This window comes from Ochotona princeps, chromosome 12 (assembly GCF_030435755.1).
Source record: "Ochotona princeps isolate mOchPri1 chromosome 12, mOchPri1.hap1, whole genome shotgun sequence".
In the NCBI taxonomy this organism is placed as follows: domain Eukaryota; kingdom Metazoa; phylum Chordata; class Mammalia; order Lagomorpha; family Ochotonidae; genus Ochotona; species Ochotona princeps.
In genome coordinates, this window is record NC_080843.1 from 62,702,477 (window position 1) to 62,711,262 (window position 8,786).

Sequence of the window (8,786 nt, forward strand, 5' to 3'; positions counted from 1 at the left end):
ACTTGGGGAGGGAATCATCGGATGAAAGATCTTCCTCTCTATCTTTCCAATAAAAATGAATAAATCTTAAAAAAAAAAGATGGACTATTACTCAGCTATGAAAAAGAATGAAATACTGACGTTTACAACAAAATGGATGAAACCAAAGCCGTTTATGTTCAGTGAAAGAGACTACATCCAGTGAGGCAAATATGTTTCCCCTGATTTGTGAAAGTTAACAGAGTATGCAAATTGTGTGGATGTATGGTTACAAATATTACTCCAGTGAATTATAACAAGTGTATGACAATATGCTTTTCACACATTATGATCATTGTCATGAATACCACATTTTGTACTACTAATATTTTTGTTTTCAAGAAAAATAACATTATAAAATATCCACATATGCAGTGAATGTAGGAAAATGTTAAAAATGGTTAAGTCAAAATTTAAAAAAAAATTTTTTTTAAAGAAGTACAGTAAGCTCTCAAACCCAGAATCTAAAAGACAAAGTTACAAAGAAGTGGGGGTGTGGGGTGGGGGGGAAGGTGGTGGAGAGTTGAGAGAGAGATTTCTCATTGGCTGGTTCACTGCAGATGGCTACAACAGCATGGTCCTGGCTGAAGCTCCAGCCAGGTCTTCCGTTTGGGTACCAGATACCCAAGCATTTGAGCCATCACCTGCTGCCACGCTAGGCCCATCAGCAGAGCACTGGATCAGAAACGGAGCAGCCAGGACTCCAACTGGGACTCGTATGGAAGGCCAGCAGTGTCGCTGGCCTTGTGAAACCTACTATGCCCCAATGTCCATTCTGCCACCCCCCCACCACACACACACCAAGATTCATTTATTTTTATTGCAAAGTCATATATACAGAGAGGAGGAGAGACAGAGAGGAAGATCTGCCATCTGATGATTCACTCCTCAAGTAACTATAAGGGCCAGAGCTGAGTCAATCCAAAGCCAGGAGCCAGGAGTCTCTTCTGGGTCTCTCACACGGGTGCAGGGTCCCAAGGCTTTGGGCATGCTCGACTGTTTTCCCAGGCCACAAGCAGGGAGCTGGATGAGAAGCAGGTGGGCTAGGACATGAACCAGCACCCATACAGAATTTCAGATGTGCAAAGTGAGGATTTTAGCCACTAGGCTATCAAGCCAGGCCCCCAAAACAACATCTTAATTGCTATGCTTAATTGTGGTGTTTTCCCACAAGACCTGGTAAGAAATAAACTCAGAAAGCTTGGCATTCTACCTGTGTCACCAGTCCACAGAGCCTGCCAGTGACAAGTTCTAGCAGGTCAGGTTCTTTTGTTTTACACTGCATTCCAAAGTCACATCCCAAGGGGCTGAAAAACAAACCTCTCAGGGCAGGAGTGGTTTGTAAGCTAGGAGGAGAGACATCCCCAGGGGAGCAGCTGGATGCAGCTGTGCCTAATGTCATCAAATTACCTCTCCCGCTTAAGTCACTTTGGCCTGTTGACCAACACAAGCGGAGGTGGTAGGAAGGCATGTACGTGCAGGGCCAGACCAAGGTGACCTGTGGCCAGCCACTATCTACCTGCAGTATTTCAAGAAGTATCACTACAGTGGGAGTCAGTTAAGGTGCGTTCCAGTCATCAATGCCTGCTGCAAAATACTTGGTAAACTGCCCTAGAAGCCTTTGCTTTTTTTTTTTTTGAATAAGATCAATTTATTTGAAAGACAGGCAGAAAGAGGCAGCGGGGCTGGAATCTTCCATCCACTGATTCACTCCACAAAATTCCTGGCTCCTGGTTCCTGGCTCCTGGCTTTGGACTGACTCAGCTCTGGCCATTGTGGCTACTTGGGGAGTGACTCAGCAGATGGAAGATCTTTCTCCCTGTCTTTCCTTCTCTCTGTATATCTGTTTTTCCAATATAAATAAATAAATAAATTAATTAATTACTAAAATCTTACAAAAATAAATAAGAAGGTGACCAGCAGGAAGGCTGGGAAGGGCCTGCTGCTGGCAGAGGCCGCAGCATGGGCAAAGACATCGTGGTAGGGAGGCATGCCCAGATCAACATGCTGAAGCAGGGGGAGGGCGGGAGGGAGGCTGGGAGGGCAGAGGAGCTTCAGTCCGGGAATATGGGAGACAGAGGTGGTGTGGAGTGTGCAGCTGCCATCTGTGCTGGCACAGGGTTTGAGGAAAGCATTATCTAAATATGAACCAGCCTTCCTTCTGAGCAAAGATACTGCCCAGTAGAGAGGTGAGCGGCTGCAGGTACTGCTGGGTGAGAAGGGCTGGGACTCAAGGCTCACCGCCGCCCCCAGTGCGCACCCTGGCAGGTGCGAGGTGGGCAGCCTGGCTGTGGGTTCCCTGGCACAGAGGCCCTACGGGAGCCCCCTGACTCCCTCTCCTCTCTCTTTTCCCCTCTGTGGCTCCTTGTCCTCTCTTCCCTACAAGAGGCAGAGCATACTCCTACCCCGGGATCTTTGACCTGAGTCTCCTGCCTGATGCTGCTCTGCCAGGGCAAGGGCTCCCAGGCCACCAGCTTCAAACTGGCAATACTCAGGTCAGTTGTGAAGGCACAGTGATGGGGGTTCCCACATCTCATTTGCAGATACCTGTGCTGAAGTTCTGCCTCTACTTCCCATCCAACTTCCCATTGACATTCACCCTGGGAGATGTTGGAAGATGGACCAAGTGCTTGGGCCCCCTACCACTCATGTGGGAGACCAGGGTGAAGCTCCTGGCTCCTAGCTGCCACCTAAAAGTAAACCAGCAAACGGAAGATCTCTCTCCCTCCCTTTCTCTCTCTCTCTCTCTCTCTCTGCTTTTAAATAAATATTTAAAAATAAATAAAATCTCTGGAACTGGCACTGTGGTGTAGCGAGTATAAAGTACCACCTGTAGCACCAGCATGCATGATAGGTTCTGGTTTGAGTCCTAACTTCTGGTCAAACTCCGTACTAATGTGCCTGGGAAAGCAACAGAGGAGGGCCCAAGTGCTTGGATTGCTGTACTCATGTGGGAGATACAGAGAAAGTTCCTGGCATCTGGCTTTGGACTGGCCCAGCTTTGGCCATTGATGCCATTTGTGGTGTAAACCAGTGGCTGGAGGATCTCTTTTTCTCTCTGTGTTACTCTGCCTTTCAAATAGTCTTTAGAAAACAAATAGGTAAGATCTTAATGCTCCCTCCCCTCCACACTCAATGTGTCCTTTCCCTGCGGGCACCGTGACCCCATCCTGGCAGTTAGCAGTGTCTGTAGCAGGTGAGTCGCCAATGCCCCTGCCTTCCTGACTTTGGCTGTGCGCACCTGCCTCCCCGACCTACAGGAGCAGGGAGAGGCTTGGTCCTCCTCTCTGGGCAACAAACCTGATACATAGCAGGTCTTTGTGCCTCTATGGATGGGTATCCTTGGCAGTTCTTTATGCAAGGTGGCTTTGACAGCCAGAGCTCAAAGGCAGCACAGAGAGGAAGGGGAGGGGTGTCTAGTCTGTGACACAGCAAGCCATCCTCACAGGGGAGCCGGCCTCTCCCTGGAGGCCCAGCCCCTGCCCGGTCACTCTCAGCTTGTCCAGAATGACCTCAGGCCTCTCCAGCTTCTGGCTTGTGGGGGGCTGTCTGCTGCATCCTCATGGTCTCCCGTGTACCTCAGGAGTGCCCAGCTCCCTCCCTGCTGGCTCCAGGCTTACTCTGCCCTCACATTCACCTCACTCTCACCTCTGTGCCTGGGTCATCAGGGCAGCCTTTAGCCACCCACCCCCGACTCTGCAGGTGAACCACCTGGCACCTGCCCCCTGTGCCAGTCTCCTCCCTTGTTCGTCTCTCCTACCCCAAATTCTTACCCTGGCTGGATTCTGAATCCCTCACCCCAGGGTTCAATGGAGACTTGCCTCTGCATACCCGCCTTCCCCTTTACACTTTGTAAAGTCACGTACGATTATCAAAATATGCCGGGTGTCATTCTGAAAACCTCCCCACTCCTACCCATTTTCTGTACTCTGCCTCATTGTGGATGATCTGTTGTACTCTCTATTTTCTTTTAAAGATTTATTTATTTATTTATTTATTTATTTATTTATTTATTTATTTATTTATTTAAAGAGCAGAGTTGCAGATAGGCAGGGGGATCATAGTGAGAGATGGAGAAATTTTCCATCCACCAGTTCATTGCTCAAATGGCAGCAATGGCCAGAGCTGGGTAGATCTGAAGGCAGGAGCTGGGAGCTTCTTCTGGGTCTCCCACATAATCGCAGGAGCCCAAGCACTTGGACCGTTTCCCGTTGCTCTCCCAGGTATATCAGCAGGGAGCTGGGTCAGAAGTGGTGCAGTCTGGTATCAAACTGGTGCCGCGCCTCTGTGAGATGCTGGTGCTGCAGGCGCCTCTGTGAGATGCTGGTGCTGCAGGCGCCAGCTTTGCATGCTGTGCCACAGCATCAGTCCCCTTATCTATTTCATAGATAAGCAAACTAAAGTGGGGCTGAGTTCTGCCCCGTGAGCTGTGACTCTGGGGTTTGCACTGTTTTCAGTCTTTTTATATTTATTTGTGAGAGAGAGAAAGAGAGAGAGATAACCATGCCAGTGCAAAGCCAGGAGATGAGGATGCCACTTGCATTTCCCACCTGGATGGTGGGGACCTCCCTGCAACCTCCCTCCGTCTGCTGCCTCCTGGGGTGTCCATTGGCAGCAGGCTGGGTGGGAAGCAGAGGCAAGGCTTGACCCCCAGGCGTACCATGTCACAGCCATGGTCTAACCACTGCTCTGCAGCATGTGCCCTGGCTTCTGCTCGTCCCTCTCAGGTGGCACTGCTGCCCCCAGCCTTCTCATATCCTCCAGATCAATTTTTATTCAGCACAGGTGTGTGCCGCTGCAGCACCTTGCCATGTCTGGAACTATCAGTGGTTGGAATAACTGTACCCCACTTTCAAAACCCTCTTACCAGGCATCAGCTGAGCAGCTAAAGTCCTCACCTTGAACACGCCAGAATCCCATATGGGCACTGGTTCTAATCCTGATGATCCTGCTTCCCATCCAGCTCCTTGCCTGTGGCCTGGGGAAGCAGCCGAGAACAGCCCAAAGCCTTGGGACCCTGCACCTGTGTGGGAGACCTGGAAGAAGCTCCTGGTTCCTGGCTTTGGATCAACTCAGCTCTGGCTGTTGCAGCCGCTTGGGGAGTGAATCAGCGAATGGAAGATCTTCCCCTCTATGTCTCCTCCTCTCTGTATATCTGCCTTTCCAGTAAAAATAAGTAAATTTTAAAAAAAACCAAACCCTCTTATCTGTGTACCCACTTGCCTGCGGTGCCTGGCATACGCCAAGGGTTCAGAAATCGTCTTGAGAGGGGCAGGCATTTGGCCTAGGTGCTAAGGACCGCATCAGTGTGAACCGCATCAGCATGCCTGGGCTTGAGACTCACCTTTCATTCCCAACTCCAGATTCCTGCTCGTGCAGATCCTGGAAGGCAGTGGTGATGGCTTGAGGACTTGGGTCCCTGAAATGCACAGGGGAGACCTGGATTGAGTTCTGAACATCTGGCTTTGACCTGGGCCCAGTCCTGGTTGTTGTGGGCATTTGGGGGAATGAATCAGTAGGTGGGAGTACTCTTTCCCCGTCTGTGTCTTCTTAATAAACACATGTTTAAACTAAAAATGAGCATATTGCAGGAATGTAGGTGAATTGGAAATTGTGGTGAGTGAAGTTCACCCTTGTGAGTCACCACCATGGCTCTTCACCCCAACTTTTCATCAGGCTTATTCTTACTTTTCCCTGTCATGTCTGCCAGCTGCACTGAGTGGCCACTGGGCATCTCCTCCACATCAAGGCTGTAGTGGAGCCGCTGAGAGTTGGACCTACCCTCCCACTCTGTCCAACATCCCTGCCTTCTCTACCCACCTTGGTAGATGAGGAAGTCTTTAGACCATCAGTCACTCAGCAATCTGCCTCATCCTTGTGGCCGGGCCATCCGCACTCAGTGACTCCACCCTCTAAGCATATCTGGGTCACCGCCCCTCGCCATCTTCATGGCTGCCACCCACGGCTCGGCTCCACGAGATCTGTCTGGACCATTGGTTTCCCCATTGCCTTGCCCCACACTGGCCTCCCTGCGTCCATGCTGCTTGCCTCCACTCCATTCCCCTTGGGCAGCCGGGCAATTAAAAAAAGATACAGGCAGCTAGAGGCAGAGAGAGAGAGAGAGCAGGTTAGTTCCCATCTGCTAGTTAGTTTCCCAGATTTCCAGAGCTGCCAAGGAACCAAAGCTGGGAGTTGGGAATAAAATTCATGTCTCCCACATAGGTGGCAGGAGCCCAGCTCCTTGAGCCATCATTGCTGCCTCCCACAGTCTGCATTAGCAGAAAGGTGGAATCAGAAAGGGAGACAAGACTTAAACTAGGCACCCTGATATAGCCTATGAGCAACAATCTTAAACTAAATGCCTACTCTCACCCTGGTGATCTTTGTAAAACATATTTTTTTAAATGGGGGCTGGCATGGTGGTGTATCAGGTTGATCTTCTGCCTATCATGCTAGCATCCCATAAAGGTACAAGGCAGATACTGTGGCACAGTGGGTTCAATCGTTGCTGGGAACACCACATCCCCCATCAGAGTGCCTGGTTCCAGTCCTGGCTCCTCTGCTTCCGGTCCAAACTGCCACGTAACATATCCCGAGGTGCCATGAGTATCAAGTGCTTCACCCACACAGGAGACTCAGCTAGAGGTCCAGGCTCTTGGCTCTGCCTTTCAGATAGCTCTGTCTTCGAAATGATTTTTTAAAAAGTAAAGATAAGCCACACACAGGAATGCTCTCCTTGCTTGTTAGTTTCTCTCCTCAGAGAGACCACCAATGTCCTCCAAATTGCAGGTAATCATGTGCAGGCTATGTTGAATAATTTCTTTCTTTCTTTTTTTTTTTTTTTTTTTTTATTGGAAGGTCAGATATACAGAGAGCTAGAGACAGAGAGGAAGATCTTCTATCCATTGATTCACTCGCCAAGCACAGGAGTAAGGCCCTCTTCCAGGTTCTCCCCTTCCGGTGTGTCCCATATGCCACATGCCCAGGTCTCCTGTGCTCTGCTCTCCCGCCCCTGAAGCCATGCCTCTCTGCACCTGCGGGCCATGAAGGCCCACCGAAGTGTCTTCTTGGAGTAGGTGTGGCTCCCACGCGCCAGTGCCTGTTGCGGGCCCCTGCTCCCTCAGAATGCTTCCCCAGCAGGAAGATGGCTGGGGCCTGCAGGTGTGACCAGGTGAGCCCAGCCAAGTCCTTTGATTGCTTCCCTCTAACACTGGGTGTTCAGCTGTCAGAGCTGGGGGAAAAGCAAATCATGGATGGCTGTCCCAGGAGACTTATGGAAGAGATGGCCAACTCCCAGCCTCGTCAATGTCATGGTAAGCCTGCAGTCCTGAGTATCCATAAGGGCGTTGCTTCCAGGGCCCGGGGAACCCTACAAAACGATGCCGCCTTCGCATAGAAGCCATACGATCCCCCGGTAAACTCTCACTCAGTGCTAGATTATTTCTCATCCCTGGTGTAACATGAAAACCATGGAAACTGCTACTGTGTTGCATTGCTTAAGGAATAATGACAAGCAATAATGAAGCTGCAACCATGAAAGTCCCACCGCTTGTTTCAGCCACACCTATTTGAATCCAGAGCTGCAGACCTGCTATTCTGGAGAGCCAACTGTGTGCACAGCAATTTCAGTTCTATGACCAAACTTGTACTTGACGTCACGACAAAACGGCCAGGGAGCCTGCAGTCTCTCTCACCCTTGTTCCCTTACGGTTCAGGTCACGTGCTCACGATTCCTACAGTATTATGGTGCCCTATTGCTTTCCTTGTCTGTTAGTTTGTTTTATCGATCTATTTATTTATTCGTTTGTTCACCTATTCACTCATTTGAAAGATAAAGTGACACAAAGAAAGAAATATATGTAAGTATGTATGTGTGTGTATATATTTACATATATACATATATAAATATTTTGAGAGAGAGAGTGTGTGTTCTAACCCACTTGCTAGTTCATGCTCCAGATATCTGCAACAACTAGGGGTGGAGCAGGACAAAGCCCAGAGCCAGAAACTCCACCTGAGTCTCTCATGTAGGCAGCAGGTACCCGAGTACTTGGAACATCACCCATTGTTTCCCAGGTGAATTCACAGGAAGCTGGATGGGAAGCAGACATGGAACTTCATTCCAGGCACTCTGATATGGGGTTGAGCATCCCCAGTGGCAGACTCATCTGCTGTGCCACCAGTGCCACCCCAGGACATGTATATGCACTGTATATGCATTGCCCAGTGCCTTGCGCTCTCGGGAAACATCAGGCAGGTGGGCAGGTATCCTTGTCCTTACCTTTGCCCAGCCTGAACTGCTCCTCCTCAGACATGGGGCTATTGGGAAGTGGATCTTTTCTGTAGGAGTGTTGTTCTGGGTGGGCTTACCTGGAGGTTAGACTCATCAGAGGAAAAAGGCACTGGGGTTAGCTTGGGAGACAGAGAGGAGCTGTCTCTGCAAAGGGTGGACCATGAAACACTATCCAGGCAGTACTTGGGGACTGGGAGCTGGGAGCAGGCCCCCGAGCAGAGCTGCTGGGTGTGAGCTATTGCAGAGGTTAGCTCAACAAGCAGGATTAAGAGGAAACACAACGTCATCAAGCAAGGAAGAAAGTTTGTGTGGCAGTTGAGGCATTGCTTGGATACTCACATATTATCAGAATACCAGTAGAATTCCAGTTCTACTCCTAATCCCAGCTTCCTGTTCAGGTGCTCCCTGGCAGACAGCAGGTCGTGGCTCAAGTAGCCAGGTGTGTACCACCCGCTGGGAGATGATTATTGAGTTT